The sequence below is a fragment of the Gavialis gangeticus genome, unplaced genomic scaffold (assembly GCF_001723915.1).
Source record: "Gavialis gangeticus isolate Ggan-Ray unplaced genomic scaffold, GavGan_comp1, whole genome shotgun sequence".
Classification (NCBI taxonomy): Eukaryota; Metazoa; Chordata; order Crocodylia; family Gavialidae; genus Gavialis; species Gavialis gangeticus.
The window spans coordinates 27,553,640-27,575,763 of NW_017729034.1; the positions used below are offsets into that span (position 1 = coordinate 27,553,640).

The window sequence follows — 22,124 nt, forward strand, 5'->3', positions numbered from 1 at the left end:
GCACTCTGAGAATCACAGATACCTATGCAAAAAAGCAACCCCCCCCCCCAAATCCTCTGTTGCTCAGCTGCTTACCTGTTTCTGACTCATCCTAACTACATGCGTAGGTACTAAGAAAACAATAAATCAGGAGCCGTTCAAACTCAGTTGCCAGTCTGATACTATAAAAGCAGACAGGATGAAATGACATGAAATAAAATGAAAGTATACTGAACCACCAAAACAGAATGAAAAGTGGGGAGCTTTCAGCTGCAGGGTAATAAAGGAGTCTTAGTACCAACATAAGGCTTTTCCATGCGTTTAGAATACCTCTGTTGTGGTCCCAGAGACTGTATCCCAGAGACTGAACATTCAACTACAGAGTAGATGATGCAGGATTACAGCCTGATTTCCAAACACTTTTCTTTGCTAACACACATCAGCCTCAAACTAGAATGACCCCATTTTTCTTGGGGTGAAAATGTACCACAGTTTATTCCCCCATTCTGAGTCAACCCTAGCCCCCTGCTAAGACAGTATTTTGATAGATATCTACCTGCTAGAAAACTTAATTGAGAGCACTACTTAGTTTTACACAGGTTATCAAAAGATCCGATAATAGCTTTAGCTCACAGCTAGTCTGACACAGGTTGCATCTATATCACACTGTCATTCCACCAAGCTTATCTATTCCCTGCATACTGCAAATGGCTGCTTGAAATTTTCTATTACATTATTTTAAAAATAGGGTTCAATGATGAGTTTCTTAAAATTAAAAATATAAAGTAAAATTAAAATAGCAAAATAAATCATTTTAATTGGTAAACAGTAATTCGTATTGTAAGTGTTTCGTCAACTGTTATTGACCAAATGTTCCAGAGATTAGGCATGACTGCCATAGCACAGAACAGCAGACAATGGGCATTCTGGTTTTAACCAGTAAGTATCTAGACAAAAATCTGTTAAGAATTATCACGTACAAAAGGAAATTCCACTGTGTTCTTGTCAAAGACTTATTTGACAAGAATTGATTTTCTTTTAAATTATATTCTTGATTCTTTGGAACTCAGTATGAAGAACCAAGATTTTTTAGTTCCAAGAAGTCAGGTCTACTCAATATGAAAATTAAGCATGCAAATCTTAATTTTTCCCAAGCCAATAGAAGTAGAACTTTAAACTTCGGTTTTCTTGATATGGCATATTCACTTCAGTTGTCTTTATTGATCACGGGTCCTCTGAACTAAACAGAATAGAAAAGAAAATTTATTTTATTCTGAAGCTTTGGTACGTACATAGGGGAATATACTAATTTATGTTCCAGGGTACGAGGAACCTCAAATTTTCAGCCACCTGAAAGCACGATTTCTCTAGAAACTAAAAAAAATACATCTAATTACTATGCCATGTTACTCTGTATATTTTTATATATTCTGTATATTTGACTCTGTAACAAGACAGGTGCAAGAAACTACAATATAATATAAGGAATTCTGAAATGACATGTCCTTTTGATACAAGAACTTAAGGCTAGCTATTACATTAAAATCAAAAAGGAACCCTGGACTCTACCAAAATCCGGCACTGTTATTTTTTAAATGAATTTTTATCACAAGTGACACTTTTCCACAGAAAATTTCAGTTTGAAGGAAATTATATTTTTCAGTGGAAAAACTTGTGAACTTCTGGTATCAACTAGTATCACTACAAAAAAGTATAACAAACTGCTCTTTTTCCACCAGAGAGGTAAACATTTATATTTTGAATGGTGGCTAATATGGATGTCTATGGAACAAATCACAATGGTCTAGTAAAGGGCAGTCCAACTCATTTGAATTGGCAGGACAGATCTGGACTGCAGGGTTTCCTGAGGGCTGTATGACTGGCCTCTAGAAGCTGATGAGCCGTAGTAGCAGAGGAGCAGTATTACCTGCCCCCCACCTGCTGACCATGCTTCTGAAAGGAATCCTCAACTGGGATCTCAACCAAGAAATTCAGCAGTAGGGACAAGCACCCATGGGATTAATGCCACTGCTGCTTACCCTGCTGCTGCTAAAAGGCATCCCCAAAGGGGGATCTCAACCCAGAATTCTCCCGCAAGGTGACGGGTGACAGTATTAACTCCTGGGCGCTAGCCCCACTGACACAATGGCTCTGTGGGTTAATATGGCCACCTCTCATCCTGCTATAAAATTTCTGGCCATTTGGGCCATGATTTAACCATTCTCAGGCTGCATGCAACCCACGGGCCACCATTTGGACAGTTCTGCACATAGCTTTCTAAGGGCAACTAGGCTAGGGACAGATATTACACATAAAATGGCTTAAGTCATCAGAAACTGGTTTAAACCTTTAACAGACATTCAGTCCACATAAGCCAGTTTGAGAATGGCTGAAACCAGTTTGAGATAAACCTGGTTGAATATCAGACTTAACTGACATGATCTCTGGGCTGGGTGGGGCTCTCTGCTCCACAGCACAACTGGTCCATCCCCTCTGCTCTCTGGCTGCAGCTCCAGTACAGTCTCCTTGATGACAGGCATCTGTGTATTAGCTAGCAGACGACGTGCTGCCTAAGGTCCATGCTGAGTCAACAGGCAGAATCAACAGGTAGCTGGTAATGTCCCTCTGTTGTTTTCTTAATGGGGTGATAAACACTGTTAACAAGTCCCTGCTGGGATAATCAGAGCATGCCGGGCACCTGGCCACACCCCCCACCCTCAGCTCAGTACTGTCAAAGGGAAGGGAGGGCTGTTCTAGCTCCCCCCAGCTTCTAGCCTGAGCCACTGCAGACATGTGCCTGCATGTCTGTGATGCCTGTGCAGTTACAAAGTGATTCAGGCTCAGGCTTTTTGAATGTCTGTCCCTACCCCTAATGACACAGAATGTACAGCAGCCCAGAGGTGCACAACAGGCAATGTTTGAAATTGCTGGGAAATGATTTGGGAAAACCTAAGATAAGAGTTTTATATTTCTATGCCTTTGCATGCATGTGGTCTCAGCGATCTTCTACTTACTAGATGGTTTTGTTTATGAGTAAAGTCAGAATTCAGACTAGAGTCTGACTACTGCCTAATACAGAGACATAATTAGCCCGATAGGAAGAGCCCAGACAAAGCACAAACTAGGCAGAGAGGAGAACTGTTATTTCAAGGATGGTGACTCCCAATCAGTGTTTGGAATAGAAAGACAAGCCTCCTAATAATAAAATTGGATTACTTTTCAATGTTTGTTAAGTGAAATAAAAATTGATTATGTCAGCACCTGGCAGGTTCACTACCACTGGCTAAGACTTCCGTCCAGACTCATTTTGCACTGCATTGTTTTAGCCCCCCCTCCCAATTTGTCCATGTCACTTTCCTAGAAGTAGAAGGCAAAGGGCCAGCATCCACTCATCTTCCTGGCAGCAGACTCCAGCACACACAGATAAAGTCTACTGCTAATATGAAAGTGACTTTGGTAGTTGGGAGGACAGTTCATATGAATTGAAAGCTTTTTCACTGCTGTTTCTGCCACACTGATGAAACAAAAAATAAACCCAGCAACTAATTCAGTTTGCTTCAGTGCATCTCCATGATCATTGTCAAGTTTTCTATATGGAGCTTGCATGTCTTTCTAACAGAATGATGCTTCAGTTCAAAGTAATAGCAGCAGATGAAACAATCTGCATTTGAGACAGGACTTGCATCGACTCAACATGCACACTTTGGGAGAATTGCAAAGGCAGTCAAAACCCTCTACTTACTTCTACAACACCTAAACTTTGCTACCTGCAAGAAGCACCAAAATATCCTGCTTTTTAGTGTATTGCAAAAAACACATTTTTTAAACCTGAAAATTGTTTTCTTTTTGTACTGATATATCAAGTTCTAAGGTGAGACAGCAATATTTTCCATGCTGGATTCCTTGCATAGCTTTGTGTCTCTAGCATTATCCAGAGTTTATGCAGACTCCAGAATTCCAAAAACAGGATATGATTTTCAAAAACCTTATGTTTAAATAGTGTATGTGTTGAAAACTAACATGTACATAAAGATCTTGGATTTAAACAAAAGAAATATTTAAGTCAACCCTCCTGGATTGTCATATGGAGAAGTGGTGTTTAAATCAATATTTCTTCATTGTGGGTCCAATCCAAAGACTGCTATAATCAATGGGAGTCTGACAGGCAGTAGTAGACTTTGAATCAAGTCTTAGGTAAAAAAAATCATATAGGTACATAGGGGACTAATAGTCAAAAGCTTCAAAAATCACCTATGTCCACAGAACTCAGGAACACGCAGTTCACAGTCTCAGATATCTACCCATCAGCTGTTGGGTAGAGTAGGAAATAAAACATGGGGGTGACCAGTGTGCACCTACCAACACATACCAAAAACAACACCAGGAACTGTATATGGCCTTTACTGATTTGACCAAAGTCTTCAACTGTTAACCATGAGGCTCTATGGAAGATCTTATTGAAGTTTGGCTGCCCAGGGAAATTTTTCACCATTCTAAGACTCCTTCATGGCCAAATGACTGCCTCCATCCTATGTAGTGGCTCCACTATGGAGTCCTTTGCCATTCGAACTGGTGCGTGATCACACCGATTCTGTTTCCCATCTTTCTTGTAGTCATCAAGATGATCTCCATGACCATCTGCCACATGATATCGGCATCAGGTACAGAATGGACCAGAACCTTTTCAATCTTTCCCACCTTCATGCCAAAATCAAAGTTACATCAGCCTTGTTTCAGGGCTTTCCATACGCCGATGATTGTGCTGTCATTGCACATACTGAGCAGGACTTACAAATGGCCCTTAACTGCTTCTCTCAAGTATACCAATGCCTGGGACTGACTCTTAACATTGGTGTGACAAGGGGCCAGCCCAGGGTCATGATCCCACATCAGCCCACCCACCTGTTTAAGTAGGGCAGTCAGCCTAGACTCACCTGCCATGACTTGCTGGTTTAATAAATTGGTGTTCTAAATGGGATGCTGCTCATTATAATGCCCTGATGCCAGGGGACGCAACCCAAGGCCTACACCATGGCCCATACCTCACAGGTGGCATCCAGAATCTTATTGTATTCCTGGCCTAAAGCCAGACCAACTTAGTCCTCTGTCAGGCCTCTCACATGCTGCTCTGTTCTGAGCCTCACTCATACCACCCTCCTCTCACTGGGGCCTCTTTCACGCTGCTCCCTACCAGGCCTCCTTCACTCTGCCCTGCTCCTCTAAGCAGCTCCCATAAGCCACCAGGCTTATCAGTTTCACTCCTTGACTGGCTGACATGCAGCCTTTTGGGCCTCTCCGGTGACCCTCATCTGGGTAGTGACCAGCCAATTCACAAGACATTGGGTTACCTTCACCCTAGCCCCTCATTGGGCACTTCTACCCATACAAAACACATTCTTGTGGGAGTTGGTCCATGTGCTCCCCTGCTGACCATCCTCCAGCCCTACTCATCACACCCTCTGATGCAGCCCTTCAGACCGGCCTTCAGCCCTACTCTGCATCTTGCTTATGCATAACCCTTCGGTTCATAAACATGCTCACTACTCTGTGCGGGCCTACCAAATATCTTACTGCCCTTCTCCAGGGTCACTTTTCTGCCTTCTCCCTTGGGGCTATCCAGGATCTTACATCCCCCTGGGCTCAGGTGTCCATGGACGTGCATGGCCCTACCATTGGGTCTCCTGGGGCCTTGCATCCCCTAGGGCTCAGGTATCTAGAGACGTGCCTGGCCATCTTGACCACAATGTTGTGGGGGCTGGGGATATTAAGGCACCCCTACCTGCCTTTCACTGGGGAGGTTAGCAGTCCTGGTATTTGAATGACACTGCCCTGCCACAGGCAATCCTTCCAGGCCTCCCTACCCTAGCAGGGTGCAGTTTCAGGTCATGCCCAGGACCAAGAGACTCCTGCCATCCCCATTGCTCCTGCCCTTACCTCCAAGATGTTGTGAGCAGCAGCTCTGCTGGGTGATGTTGCTCACTTGGCTACAAGCAGCAAACTGCTGCCTCTGCCTGCCTTGCCTAACTTTGAAAATGGCCACCTTAATCAAGCACCTGCCAGCTGTCTGCTCCAGCCCATAAAGTGGAAGGCACCAAAGGAGCACTGCCACAATCAGAAAAACAAAGGTGCTTCACCAGCCTGCTTCAGGCCAATCAACTCCCCCACAAAGATCCTCACTTACAGACAGGAGCTGGAGAACACTGAACACTTTCCATACCTCAGCAGCTATCTCTCAATGAAAGCTAATATCAATGAGGAGATCCAGTATAGGACCCAATGTGCCAGCTCTGCCTTTGGAAGATTGTATCATCATGGCTAGAGACAGACATTCAAAAAGCCAGAGCCTGAAGTGATTCAATCTTCGCAGGCTAGTCTAACCCATCTAGATTAAACCAATTTGCAAGTGAATAGACATTCCCTTTTCACTCAGGAAATGCAGGCACATACATGCATTGGCTCAGGCCAGAAGCGGGGGGGCTGGACGGAGGAAGGGGGGAGGTGAAGTGGGGGCTACAGCAGCCCTCAGCAGCAGGGAAGCTGTGCTGGGGAGGCATGGCCAGCCCCCTGGCCAGGGAGGGGGTTTAATTCCCCCTTCCCCGTCCCACCAGCACAGACCCAAGCCGGGTTCCACCTGGCACTCCCCCCTCACTGCAGCAGCAGCGGGGGTGCAGCCAGGTGCCAGCCAGCATGGCACCCTGAGGCAGAGGGGGCAGGGAGGAGGTTTACTCTCCCTTTTGCCCCCTCCACCTCCAGCGGACCATACCTGGGGTCTACTGCTGCCTCTGATTGCTCCCAGCACAGGGTAAGTGGTGGCATAAGCCCCCTCCATGCCCCCGCCACCAGAGGGAGGGATGAAATAAACCCCCTCCATACCACCTCACTTAACAAGGCCATGTCAGCCGGCCTCTGGCTGCACCCCCATCTCCTGTGCTGGAGCAGCAAGGGGCCAAGGACCTGCACAGGTCCAGCAGCCCCTGCGATGGTTTCCTAGAAGTGCAAGCCTCTTCCCAGTGGGGAGCTGCACTGTGGTCAGAGGCAGGGACAGGTGGGATGGGCAGAGCTGCTGCAGACTACACAGGGCAAGCAGCAGCACTGAAGCTCAGAGAGGTGGCATAGCCCCCCAAGCTTCCCCTAGTGCCACTGCTGCTCACCCTGTGCAGCCTGTGGCAGCTCTGACCTCCCTGCCCCACTCCCACCCACAGTACAGCCCCCCCACCGGAAAGAGGCTTGCACTTCCCTGAAAACCATGAAGGGCTGCTGCCCCCATCATGGTCACTCCCCCCCTGCCACTCCAGTGGCGGGAGGCACAGCCCGTGGCTAACCAGCAGAGCCCACTTAGGCAAGAGGCGGGGAGGGGGGTTATTTGCCTCCTCCCTCCAGCATCTGGCAGAGGGGGCAGGGAGAGGGCTTATCCTGCCATTTGTCCCACACAGGGAGTGACTGCAGGTGGCAGTCGGGGCTGGCAGACCCCAGCTGTGGTTCGGGGGGGAGGGGGAGGAGGACATGGAGGGGGAAATAAACCCCTTCCCTGACCCCTCTGCCTCAGGAACCATGCCAGCTAGCATCTGGTCATGCCCCACCCCTACCACTGCTGCAGCGAGGGGGAGCATCAGGTAGGCTTCGGCTCAGGTCTGTCAGGGGAATGGGGGCAGGGGGGAATTATATCCCCTTCCTGGCCAGTTCACTTGAGGCTACTGCCAGGGCTGGCCATGCCCCCACCGCTGGAACAGCAAGTGGAGAAATACTTGACAGGTCTATACAGGTGGGACAGGGGAAGGAGTGGGGAGTAAACCTCTTCCCTGCCCGCTTCACCTTAGGGAGGGCTGGCATCTGGCCATGCCCCCACCCCTGCCCACCCCCTGCTTCAGCTAGGGAACACAGAGCAGAAGGCACAGCTCACTGGAGCAGAAAGCACAGCCCTGCTCAGGGCTGCAGAACATGCCAGGATGTTGTGGGGAGGACTCTGATTTAACTTAAACCAGGAAGGTGTCTGGGGCAAAAGTTCCATAAACCAGTTTAAGCTCAATCAGTTAAGTCTGATACTGCATTCAACCAAGCTTATCTCAAACCGGTTTCAGACATTTTGAAACTTGTCTATGTGCACTGAACTTATGTTGTGTTACAGGTTTAAACCAGTTTCTGTTACCTGCCCAACTCAGCCAAGGGCAAAGGACATGCAAGGGCGAAAGGAAACACTTCAAGGACACCCTCAAGGTGAACATTAAGAAGTATGGCATTTACAGCACAAATTGGGGAAAACTAGGCCAGGACAGGGATACATACTGATGCCTTGTGAGAGAAGGTATGTCTTACTTTGAGAAAAACTGTTTCACCCTAGAGACAGAAAAACAACAGAAAGGGAAGGAAAGGAAACAAGACCAAGAAATCCATGGTCCACCCCTCCCTTTAACCACTACCTGTGACATCTGCCAGAATGTCTGCAGCTCTAGGATCGGCCTTCTTAGCCATCAGTCACCATCTACAACTCTATACTTGACCCGTGGGAGCGATCATCCTCGACTGTGAGAGATCGCTGATGACGACCAGCACAATGAATACCAGAGAGTTTTTCAAAGTGGCTCAGACTCCTCTCATCTCCTTGATGCAATCATCTTGCACAGGTCAGGCAAAGTTAATTTTTTTCTATAATGTTGCTTCAAATGACAGCACCTTAGTCTTCAGAATCCCTTTTTGTATTATAATTGTATAAAATTACAAAAGTGTCTAATCAGTAAGTGTCTAATCTCACACTAAAGGGAGTGCAACAGAATCAGCCAGCATCTTGTAGATTTAGTGGAACCCATTGTCAGTCTCCTTGGGGCTTCGATTTATTCAACTCGCCTGCTAAATGCATTCGTTCACAGTTACAGCATTGTAAAAACTGGTACTTAATGGAGCTTGTTTGTGTGAATGGTGTCAATTACATCTCATTAGTATTAAATGTTAAAATATATGGATTAATGGCTAAAATTCAAGCAGTCCCTATATGGTGATAAAAGACTGAGAAGGGAGGCCAAGAGTTAGAACCAAAAGTTAATGTCATCATCTGTCTTATTCTTGGATGATCCTGTAAATCAAATCAAATACTACATCTGGCTAAACATTTTTATATATGGGAAAATATGTTATCACATGCCAGGAGGCTCACAAATATTTCATTAGCTAGCTCCCTTATGCTAGAAATAAAACCAAATTAAATGATTTCTCTGCTTAGAAAAACCAACCTGATCTACATTTTACTACAGCCCAGTGTCAGGGATGGTGTGAGATTAGTCACCCAATTGTCCTTGAGGATAAATTACCACATCGTTTATCTTTGAAACAAATTACAGCATGTCCTAGCCAATTGCTTTTATTCACACAGGGAGAGACAGGTTGAGATGGAGAGGAAAGAGAGAAGTTCAGGCAGAGGAAAACAATGGGAAAGAAAATGAGAAAGACTGGAATTTTGCTTCCGTGTTGTATGTAAAGTAACATAAACCTTTCCTCAGTTAGTAACTTTTCTTAATTCCCAACAGGGGGGGAAAAAAATCTTGAAAAGGTAGCAATTTTCTCCAGAAGGCAGAAATGACTCTGTGGTGTATAAGAGCAGGAGGACTGGCAGTGGCAGACTGGCTTGCTCCCTGATCAAGTGTCTCACTCTTTGTCCTTTAAAATGCATTTTAAAGGAGGCGATTCCTACCCTCTCCCCCTCTAAAATTCCTCTCAGCTCATTCCTAGCTGAGTTTATCATGGAGTTTATCATTTAACATCACTTGAACAGGTGGTGTTCTGGTTTTCTGTGCGGGGGGAGAGGAAGGTGGAAGAGGATGGACTCGTTTTTCCTGCATGCCTGGAACTGCATTCAACTAGCTGTGCATTGATCCTGGGCTCCTCACCAGAGTTTCTAAAATTATATTACATCAACAGGCTATTTACGCACAAGCACTTCATTCAGCACCCCTCCCCACACTTCCTTTCATCACAGGGTATAGCTTTTATCATGACTGTTTAACATCACTGCGGCAAAGCACTGACAAACCACAGGGCCTTGGATTATGCCCTGACAGCACAAAAGTCTGTGGGCACTCTTGCAACAGTGCTATTTAAAACTAGGCTGAATAAAGGACCCCAGAACATACTCTGAAGGCACCTCTACACTGTTTCCATGCTGTGCCTAGGAGAGCTACAACAGAGCCTGCCCTTCAAACTCACCCCACCCTGCATGTGAAAAATCTGGAACTGAAGCATGCTAAGGCAATGCCGAGTATACACCCATGACCACTTTTAGGGGCGCTCTAACATGCTTATCGGCACCTGCTCAGGGCTGTTGCATGGCAGCTGCATTGCCTCATCTCTGGAAGTCCAGTGCATGCAGAGCCAGGGCAACTGGTGAGACTCAGGACTTCTGGGTTCTATAAGGAGTGTTTTCTAGAGGTTGCATACCCTTGTGTCCCCCCCCCCAAATCTATTCCTGTTCCTAATCCTTCCCAAATTTCTACCCTCCTGGCGCTTGCCCCTGTTTCCCCATTCACTCTCCCTTCTTTCCTACATACTGGGCACATCTACGTGTGCAATTAAGGCAAAGTAATAAACTCAGGAGTTTATTGCTCCAGAGTTTATTGCCGTTTGAACATGTGCCTGGGACCACATCACACTGAGCCAGGTCAGAACAGCTCCAGCTGGCAGGGGTCTAGAGAGGTCAGCTTGCCGGCCTGAGAGTGCTCCCCCAGCTCAATGTGCTGCGGGGGTGCTGGCTGGGACATGAGAGTGCTTCAGTGCCGGCTTAAGCAGCAGGCAGCCCCCACACTGAAATACCCTCCTGCCCCAGGTAGGGGGCAGTGTGCTGCTGTGGACCTTTTTACTCTGCAACAAGGCAGTATTTGTATTATCCTGCTGTGGGGTATTTTAGTTTACTCCAGCCTAATATGGGTACATGTGTACATGCCAACATGTTTACTGTGCAGCTAGTTAGTCTACTGTGCAGTAAACGTTTCACGTAGATGCACACGCTCTCTCTCCCTTTATCATCTGTTTTTTGCCACCCTATTCCCAATTCCTCTGAATTGCAGTTGGGCTGTTCTCACTGCTTGCTGCCAGCCCTCTTCTTGTTCTCAGTTTTGGTGCCTACAAGGGATGGGAGGAGCAATTGCATGGAAAGTGCTGTTCAGCACATAAGAACATAAAACCATAAGTTTGCAAGTCTAATGTAGAACATGGTCACATGTGCTGTTTCAAGGCTATCAAATGTATGGCTAGTGGGTTAGATCCAGCCTGCAGAGTCATGTCATCTGGGCTGCAGGGCTTCCAGGCTAGGAACAAAAGTCACACAGAAACTGGTTTATGTCATCAAAACTGGTTTAAAACTGTAACAGCTCAGTGCACATAAACCAGTTTCAAAATGGCTGAAACTGGTTGAAGATAAACCTGGTTGAATGTAGTATCAGATTTAACTGATTTGGGTCAAACCGGTTTATGAAACTTCTGTCCCAGATGCCTTCCTGGTTCAAGTTCAATCACAGTCCCCTAGAATCCCAACATGTTTTGCAGCCCTGTGTTGGGTTGTGCTGTCTGCTCCAGCAGAGGTGGGTTGGGCAGGAGGCGGGGGGGAGAGAGAAAGCCCCAGCACCCCCTCCCCACCAGCAAATCCCAGCTTGGGTCTGGGGCCAGGGAGGGGTTTAAACACCCATTCTCCAGAGTACAGTTTTCGCTGTAAGAGTTATTATGCTGATTGCAGACTTGCTCCTGTTCTTTCCTAACTTGCTTCTTGTTATCTTGATTGTCAGAAAGCCGAGTAAATTAGCCCCAGGAAACCAAGATGAGCCTGGTAGCAATCCAACAACTGCTGTCATTGTCTTCATGAAACAAGCCATAAAAATGGGTTCTCTCATAAATAAGCTACCCATAAGGACTTCATTCCTGGCTCACGTAAAATTTAAGGTGATGAATGGAAATGCTAAAAGTCAACATTTGGAGTGTGTTTGAGGAAAAATCTTTATTTGCTGGTCTTCCAAAATACGTGACAGGGACCCAAGTCTCTTAGGGAAGATTTGGCCTATCAGAAAATTCTCAAAGGGAAAGTTAACAGCAAAATATATGAGAGGGGGAAAGGGCAATAATGCAGATAAATGAAGAGGCTGTGGGCAACACTGAAATATTTATGCCTGATTAAATCAAAATTGCAAGCATTTTCTACAGCCTAGCATTTGAAAGTTAAAGTTACATTCATGAAACTGGCTTGAAAAGGGAACTTATTTTAAGAAAATGTATTTTAATAAAACCTATTTAAAAATAAAAAATGCCGTATAACTGTCTACTTCTTTCTTGCATACTATTACAATATAGAAAGCTTTTCTATTTTCAATAGTTATTCAAGGCAACTATTAAAGAAAACAGAAATAATGAATGGCACAGGAAATAAAAAATGCACAAAGCTGTAATCTCATTCAGTCCTGGCTAAAGCTGTAATCTCATTCAGTCCCAGCTAAGCCACACTCGCAAGATTTCCAGTCCTGCTCTTACCACCTCATGACTCTCCTTGATTTCAAGTGACAGCCATGTACACTAGAGTGAGAGCAGAATTTGACCTCATGTGCATGGCATGGCAGAAGAAAATACATGACACTTTAAAGCAAATTGGTATACTGAAGAGTAACAAGTCACCAGGACTAGATGGTAATTGCCCAAGGGTTTTGAAGAAGTACACACATTAAAGGGGTGAAGTGTTAGGTCAGGTATGTAACCTCTTGCTAAATCAACCCCCATGCCTGCGGGCTGGAGAGCTGCTAATATAATACTAATCTTTAAACAGGGTTCCAAAGAACTGTATGCAGATAAGTTTAACTTCTATTCCCGCAGTACTGGTAAAATCTATAATAAAGATAGAATTAGTGCTTTCATATATAAATGATATGCAAGGGAAGAGTCAACATGGCTTTTGTTAGCAAGATGGAGTACTTGCAAGAATCTCAACAAATAAGCAGAAAAGGAGCTCCGTTTAATATAGTATCTTGGATTTCTCAAGGAGCTTTTGGGAAGGTCCCTTTTCAGACAGGTCCTTTTGGCAAGATCCCTCTTAAAGAAACAAAGTTGTCCTGAGATCCGAGGAAGGTGTTTCTGTGAACTGAAAACTGAGTAAGAGATAGAAAGCAAAAGGCAGAACTAAATGGTCAACTTTCACAATGGAGGAAAGTAAACAATGGGATCCTTCAGGGATCTGTTGAGACCTGTGCTATTCAACATATCCAGATCACTTGTAAATAAGGGAGTAAAAGGTGAGGTGCCAAAGCCTGCAGATGATATCAACGTATCTTCAGTAGTCCAATTCAAACAAAAAAATAAGAGTTCCAAAAAAAAGAAAAAATTCTCACAAAACTGAGTGAGCACACAACAAAAGTAGATGAAACTCAAGTCCGCTAAGTACAAAGTAATGCACATGGAAAAGAAATACAACCTTAATATACCTATACAACGATGGGCTCAGAATGAGCTGTTACTATTCAGGAAACAGATCTCGTTGTTTTTAGATAACTGCTCAAACTGGCTCAATGGGCAGCAGCAGCAGCCGCCTCTGACATGAAGGCAAACAGAATGTTAGGAATCATTAAAAAAGGAGCTGAAAAACAAAAAAAAAATCATTATGCTACTACATAAATTCAAGGTGTACCCATATCTTGAATACTGTGTATAGTTCTAGTCACCCAATCTCAAAAAACAATATAACAGAGCCAGAAGAAGTAGAGGAGAGCAACAAAAATGACTGGGGCATGAAATGGTTTCCACACATGGAGAAACTGAAAAAACACCACCATAGCATCTTCAGCTTGGAAGAGAGAATTGAAAAGGGATATAATAGAGGTGTATAAAATCTGGAATGGTGTGAAAAAGTAAAAAGGGGAAACTTAGGGCTCCTATATATGAGCAAGGGAGGCTGCTTCTCCTGAAGCACATCTATAAACACCCTTATTCTCGGTGCTTCATAATATATGAAAATTAACAAAAAAAGTACTTTTATTCATTTTTAAACAAAGTACATAAATTAAGTTGTGGAATTCCTTGCCACAGAACTTTGTGGAGAACAAAAATAGTGGGTGCATCTACACATTCATTAATGTGCTTTAGTTAATGCGCATTAAATGTAGTACCTTCATTGCGAGATATTAGGAAAATGCGCATTAGCCTATCTTAATACAGATTAACTAAAGAGCATGGGGATTTATACACATACCTTTTTGTCCTGCAATGCTCCGGAGATCCAGCGGGTTACAGCAGACTCTGTATGCAAGCTGACGTGCACTGCGTTGCATTGTGTGGTGCATATGTGGCAAAATGCGTGTCAGTGCACAGAAAATGGCAGTGGTGAGCTTCTGAACTAAAATGCTTTTGAGGTGTATTAGTTCAAAAGTGCACCACCACCATTTTCTCAGCACTGACATGCATTTTGCTGCTTATACAACACAATGCACCACAGCATGTGTACAAATGCCCATGGTTTTTAAGCAACACTTAATGTGCATTAACCTATTTTAATGCACGTTAACTAAATAGTACTTTTTTAGTGATGAGTTAATGTACATTAAAATAGGCTAATGTGCATTAAAGTGCACATGTAGATGTGAAAAAGAATTAGACAAATTTATGGAGGATATGTCTATCAGGCACTGTTAAACAACAGCTAGTACTTCCCTAAATTTATGACTGAGGGTAAATGGAAGGCATGATAGGGGACAGAACATTCCACACAGGTTAAACTAAGCAACTAAAGTCTATTTACCTAGGTACATATTGCATAAGGAGGACTTGAGTTAGTATCTAAAGGTCAAGTCAGAGTTCACACTTGCAATGCCGTTTTTCCTTATAATGGACAATAAATTAAAACAAAATAATGTGTAATCATGGCTGAATTCCTTACCTCTCCTCAGTACTCAATGGTAGCAAAGTATGTTCATTAAGAGATGCAAAATTAAACTGTTCCCCATAAAGTAATGGGTCATATTTCAGACATCCAACAAAAGACATACTTGGTATTGTAGGGGAGTTGTACATATATAAATGATTTTTCATAGGTGTCTGTCCTATGCCAACGCCACCACAATTCCACAAACTATTGATGTTTTCCACAGATTAATTTGCAAGGAGGTAGTGTTTTGTGCTGTATGCCTCATAACATGGCTTTAACTAGTATTGTGTTTCCTTAGAGCCCAATGCAAAACAAAGAATTTGCTTTTGTCCATTGATCTGTCAAGTAAACCTATTAATGGAATTTCTAATAATTTATTCTAACAGTCCCCATACCTGCCCTTGAGAGACAGATGGCATATGTTTAGAGCTGCTATTTTATATGTTTAGAGCTTACTGTTTTATAAGCAGATGGAGGCTGACAAATAGATGCAGAGATAATCTGTGTGTTTATAAAGAATTTTTCATATTATTAGCAAATGAGTTTGCCAATTAGACTGAGGTCAATTTGTATCCAGGGAAGAAGACTAAACTTTGGAATTGCTTTAGGGTTAGCAAATGTAAAATTAACATTTTTTTCAGTGTAATATCCCACCCCTTTCCTAATTATGAAATAAAAGTGGGGCTGGTAGAAAATTAGTGGTTTTGATGTATAAAAGGAAGAAACCATAGCAACCTCTTTGCCAAATGTATTCAGTATTTGAGGCTGAACTCTTTGATGAGTGTTTATACTATAAAAGGAATCTTAGTTTAAGTACAAAATAAAATATTCAAAGAAACATCTAAAGAAATATTCCACTACATCCAATAACATGATTTAGGATCTTCATTTAAAGTCTGCTCAAATAAAGATGACTATGGGTGCTCAATATGCTCCAGCCATTCAGTTTGTGGGAGTTCAGTTTTCAAGCTGTTATCCTATTTAGTAAATAAGGCCACCTCAGAGCCCTCTGAATCAGAATGAGGTTTATTCAACATCATGGTAAGATCATTAGCCTCAAGCTCAAGTTCCTTATAACCAGAGCTGGATCCTGAAGCTGTATCTTAGATAAACACATCCACAAACTTGGAGGGAAAGGGAAGAGTTTGGCTTTAGAATTGTATGCTATAGCGTGGGGTCACTTCTGTTTATGAACCCCATGATCCACAGATGTATCAGCAGCAAACCAGAAGATCTGTGATGCATTTTATTATCACCTATTCAATGCCTATGTTTCAATTAATAAGTTGAATCAACACACAAAAATCTAAACTTCCAATCTACCTGAAGCAATATGAAAAGCAAACATTATCTGTCACCGTGATACTGAGCCTTGACTACACTCCACTCAGTTGCAGTTAACCTCTTCACCTTCAGTGGTGAACATAAAACCCCCCACAGCAGTTACTGTGCACATAAGTCTTATTGGGAAGTGTGTTCCAGGAAGATTTTTTAAGAGGATTTAGTGCTATTAAGCAATAAAATAAAGGACTCCAGAGGAGGCATAAACGTAAAATGAATTGTACTAGCAGTGCCACATTTTTCAGATCTATCTATTGGCAACTGGCTTTAAAACTGTAAAAAAAGTAACAAAACGCACTGGCAAATGCATAACCAGTGACAGTAACTGGAGGTGAACTGGAGGTCAACACCTTTTTTAAAAAAGTATACTGCTGTCCTCCTTTGCATTTCTTGCCTGACCAATCTCATTTCCTTCTATGTACAGGTGACCTATCACCTGGGCAAGGGAGAAGAGATTGATGTCATATATGTCATATATGTGAACTTTAAAAAAGCCTTTGATCTGGTGTACCACAATGTCCTCAAGGAAAAATTAGCCAACTGCAGCCTCGGCTATCCCAATCCAATGGCTGGGGAACTGACTCCGATATCGGACCCAGAGAGCGGTAGTTGACTGAAGTGTATCATCATGGCACTCCATGACCAATGGTGAAGAGAGGCTGAGAGCCATAAGATAAGTAAATGTATTGAACATGCATGCATGAATCTTAAGTTACTTTCTGTTCAATCGCTCATGCCGATGCATGTATAGTTTTACTTGATGTTTACAATAAATTTGTGCCTGCCAGACGAGCAGCACCCCTTTCCCATGCTTGTGACTGGAGTCATTTGTTTGTGAATGCCTTGCACAAGCATAACAAGTATTAATCCACTATCTTTCACTGTTACTGGGATTTCAGCAGAGGTGGTTATAACTGAAAGCAGAATTTGATGCAGTATATTAACCAATAATCAAAATCTCAAAATTTTGCATCAGAAAGGCAAATAAAAGCTTTTCTGAAGCCTCTGCATTGACACAGGACCAACCCAAAGTCTATACCTAGTCACTGTGGCTGCTTGCAGACATTTAAAAACACACTTTATCAGAAGCAGTAGCGTGTTACTTTGACCCAGCTCTGAAGCATCTGTAGAGATCGGGTGCTTCAGTGGGGCTTTTCAGCACATTTATCTAAAGCTGGTTCAATCAGTTATTAAATAAAGGCACCAAAAAAGCTTTGATGCACACTCGTCATATCAAGCAGTGACAGTTGTGGTGCCAGGGAAGGATTAATCTGGATCTTGGTGGTGATACTGGACACCTCTTCTCATACCTCTGCTCTACTCTGAGCAGAGGCTCAAGCCCCCTGCCTCCATTCTGCATGCCTCTTGAGGGCAGCAATCAGAGCAGCCCTTGAAAAGGAGTCAGGGCTTCACATACCTACAGGCTGGGGGGCGACTTTCTCAGCTCTACTGAGGCAGAAAAAGATCTTGGCATCACTGTTGACTCCAGGATGAACATGAGTCACCAACGTGATGAAGCAGTTGGCAGAGCCAATCACACTTTGTCGTGCATCTGTAGGTGCTTCACAAACAGGTCCAGGGAAGTGATTCTCCCCCTCTATGCAGCACTGGTCAGATTGCAGCTGGAGTACCATGTCCAGTTCTGGATGCCGCACTTCAAGCAGGATGTGGACAACCTGGAGAGAGCCCAAAGAAGGGCCACTTGCTTGATTAGAGGCCTGCAGGGAAGGCCCTATAAGGAAAGGCTAAGGGACCTTAACCTCTTCAGCCTCTCCAAGAGCAGGCTGAGAGGGAACCTTGTGGCAGCGTACAAATTCATAAGGGGAGAGCAACATGAAGTAGGCGATGATCTGTTCACCAGGGCACCCCCTGGAACGACAAGGAACAATGGCCATAAGCTACTGGACAGAAGGTTCAGGCTAGACATTAGGAGAAAGTTCTTTACAGTTAGGGTTGCCAGGATCTGGAATGGGCTCCCAAGGGAGGTGGTGCTTGCCCCATCCTTGGGGGTCTTCAAGACGAGATTGGACAGGCACCTGGCTGGGATCATATGACCCCAGGGTTGGTGACTCTTTTCTTGCCTGCCAGGGGCAGGAGGTTGGACTGGATGGCCCACTGAAGTCCCTTCCAACTCTATGAATCTATGTGGCAACCTTACCAAAAAGTTTGACCACCACTGCGCTAAACTACAGTCCCGTGTTCTGGCCTACTTCCCCCAGCGGTGGCTGTACCTGCAGCTACAGAGACAAGGAGACTACTAACAGCTCCAGGCAATGGCGCAATGGTACAACAGATTCCTGCTAAGTGTCCAAAAAAACACCAAAACAAACAAAAAAAGCCCCAAATCATTTTGAACCTACTGCCTGGCTAGTCATCCTGCAGAGCTGCTTCTTCCAGCAGCCTTAATGGGCTGTCAGGGTAGCAGGAGGGAGAACACGACTTGTGACAAAGAAAGCCAGAGCAGCTGTTCAGATACAAAAAACTGGGAAAGCCGGTAGTGTGTGGAGAGAAAGTTCTCATCTCTCAGTGTGAGCTCTCAGTCTAAAGTCTCCCAGGCATCTACTCTGGCTGATACCAGCTCAGGCTTGTAACAGAACTGCCACCAGCTACGTGGAACACAATTATTTGTTAATGTAAACAATCATATTAAACAGTTACTGGGAAAAATATCCCAAACCCTAATGTATTAAATAGCAGTGCAGTTTTTTGAATTACTTCGCTTGTTATGTTCCATCAGTGACAGCCTCAATAATCGACTCTCCCTAGTGAGTGCAGTGGACTCCACCTCCCACTGTGCAAACTGGAAACAGACCAATTGCCATATCAGATTGCTGTGATCCTATACAGGCGAGTGACCAGTTCCAGAGGAACTGTGCAGAGAAAAACCCCTGTAATAGTTTGTTCCTAAACTCCACCTATGTGGCCAACTTCCAAGCAAAAAAAGGCCAGCAATTCTGCAAAAGTCTAGTTGCTCTAATAAACGATATCACCTCTACCATGAGACTTGATTGCTTCTTCCTCTAAACCAATACGGCTACAACCCAGATACCTGACACATGGAAGATATTGAATTTTAGCCAATTTTTTTAATGAAATATTCAAATTTGACAAGGAGGAAGCAACTTTGACCACCTGAATGCTCCTGCCTTTGTTCATGGTAATTTACATCATCACAGAGCCTCACAAGAAAGCTCAGAGACACCTCACCAGATAAGAAATGCCAGCCCAGAACCATCTATTTACTCCTCTGTGAAATATGAAACACCATAACCAGAAGGAAATATGCCCACATCCTGCTTACCACCAAACAACTTCAAGGTAAACAGACTATTCCAACTTTTCTCCGAGCCTAGTCTGCATATAAAATAAACTTTTCCAAACAGGAGATTTTACCACACCTTCAACTGTCCTATGAAATATGAGCTTTCATTTCCACCCAGGAAATCTTTTACAATCTTTCCTCTGATGCCTGATGAAGGGTGTTTGTGCCCAAAAGCTTGCAATTAAAGACATTTTTTGCAAAAATCTAGTTGGTCTAATAAAAGATATCACCTCTACCATGAGTCTTGAAAGTAATCCTTAAAGTACTTTAAAGTTCAGGCCCAAATGAGTAGGATTTACATTTTTCCAAATTCAGCAGTTGCACTTCACTGGGAAGTATCAAAATGTTACCAGGTAGCCCTTCAAAGTACTTCCTGAACATGGCCTCATTCATTAGCAAACAAGCAAACACAAATAAACTTTCAGTTTGCTCCATGTGTGGAACTGAATGTGAATATGGTTCTAAAGCCAGGAGAACTCGATCCTGCTTTGAAGTTATGGAAGAGGCAGTGCTCTGTAAAAGAAAACAATAGAAGGATGCTTGGTGGTTACAGCAGGGAATCAAGGGTCCCCTACAATATTTCCCTACACTTTTAAAAGCCATTTCCTTTAGGAGAAAAAAAGTTTAAGAAACTAGTGATTGGGCAACCCTGGGACACCTACTTTCATAGATTTCATAGACATTCAGGCTGGAAGGGACGCCAGAGAATCACTGAGTCCAGTCCCCCGCCCAGGGGCAGGAAGTCAGGAGGGATCATAGGATCCCAGCAAGATAAACATCCAAAAGTGTCTTGAAGGCGTTCAAAGTGGGTGCTTGAACCACTTCTGGCGACAGTCTATTCCAGACCTTGGGGGCTCAGACAGTAAAGAAGTTCTTCCTTGTGTCCAGCCTGAAACGGTCACGGAGGAGTTTGTGACCGTTCGACCTTGTCATCCCTTGGGATGCTCTGGTGAACAGACATTCCCCCAGTTCCTGGTGAGCACCCCTGATAAACTTATAGGTGGCCACCAGATCACCCCTGAGCCTGAGCCTGCGCCTTACTTTGTACTGGAGTAACTGACTTCAGTGTAATGGTGAGTCAGACCATGGTCTTCAGACTCCCAGATAATATTTCCAGCTGTGACTCTTAACTTCTTGCATAATCTTGGGCAAGTTATTTCACTCCTTGTTCCCTTTCCTTCCCCCATCTGCCAGGGGTATAGTGGGGACAATAAGGGGTATATACAATGATGAAGAGGGTAAGCTTGTGAGGTTTAATGTGTTTGTGAAGTTCCTTTCCAATCCTCCCTTAGAAAGCTCAGTAGAAATACAAACCATTGCTGTTATTTTCACTGATAAATATTCTGTTTTCAGGATAATTAATTTTTTTGCTTATTTGCAAAACTATATGAAAGATACTGCACAGTCTGATAATTTATTAACCTGCAGCATTGTGTTAAGCCCTGGCACCTCTCCTGCAGCGATAGTTTCAAGTGCTGTTGGAAGTCAAATGACTGCACGTAGAGTCTTAAAGATTGGAAATAAATGGGTTTGCTGGAGGGAAGAAGTTTAATCCTGTAAGAAGGTTATTAGATATCCAGAAGGATTAGAGTTACTGGAAAGAGTTCTGGGCTCTTAGGTCAAGTAATTGGGAGGTAAATATTCATTCTGTACATTAGTAAAGGAAATTTTAAATAGCTTTAAAGATTTAATATCTTTATTAATGAGCTGGAGAGGGTAAACAAGCAGCATATTAATTCAATTCACAGAGGATACCAGGTTGGTAGTTGCAACCAACACCAAACAAAAAATCATACAAAATGGATTTGGGGAAGTCAGAAATATGAACCAAGGATCAAAATTATATTCACTTTGGGCAAATGAAAAAGAAATATATCTAAGAAACAACAATCCCCAAGACAGACAAACCACAAGCCATTAACAGTAACACCAGAAACACACAAGTCATTGCAAACAAGAGTGTGATGTCAGATGGGCTGCTCATTCCTACCAAAAAGGATCTGTGACTGGGCTATTCAGGCAAATAGGGAAGCAATTATGACTCCACTGCTGAGATTCTCTCCTATATGTAATAAGTTCCTAACTGCTACGCATCCAGTGTAGACAACCTCCAAAATCCCCACCACACTAGCCCATATCAGGGATGAACAGGCATGTAGGCTGTGACCCAGAACACTCGCCATTGGTAGATGGCTCTGCTGGAATTTAACAGCTAATAAGTTTAAAGCTACTATAAATTCCATTAGGTTTGGTTTGAAGCTAACTAGGGAATCAGTGAGCCACAACAATCTGCTTGACACCTTTCCCTCAAGCCACTAGACCCAAAACCTAGGTTTTTTATTTTAGAGTCTTTCCTATTGACACAAGTGCAAGCTACTGGAATGGCTTTAAGGCGGCTGGTAAATCCTCAAACACTTGAACTTTAAGTAAAAATGGAAGGTCTTTCTGAAAGACATGCTCCACAAGTAATTAGTCTCAATACAAGTGTCAGGGGATGAACTCATATGACCTGTGTCATGCAGGAGATGTGACAACACAATCAAAATGATCCATTTGTACAGCAGTGAAGGTTAGAATGCCTCCCAAGACACCTTCTTCCCTGAC

At 43.6% G+C, this 22,124-nt stretch overlaps 1 protein-coding gene across 1 annotated transcript in view; it reads right to left on the bottom strand.

Annotated features, from left to right (window-relative positions):
* GLP1R (glucagon like peptide 1 receptor) overlaps positions 1-22,124 on the bottom strand; it is a 135,964-nt gene that overhangs the window by 67,272 nt on the left and 46,568 nt on the right. The gene's annotated exons all lie outside the window — the stretch shown is intronic.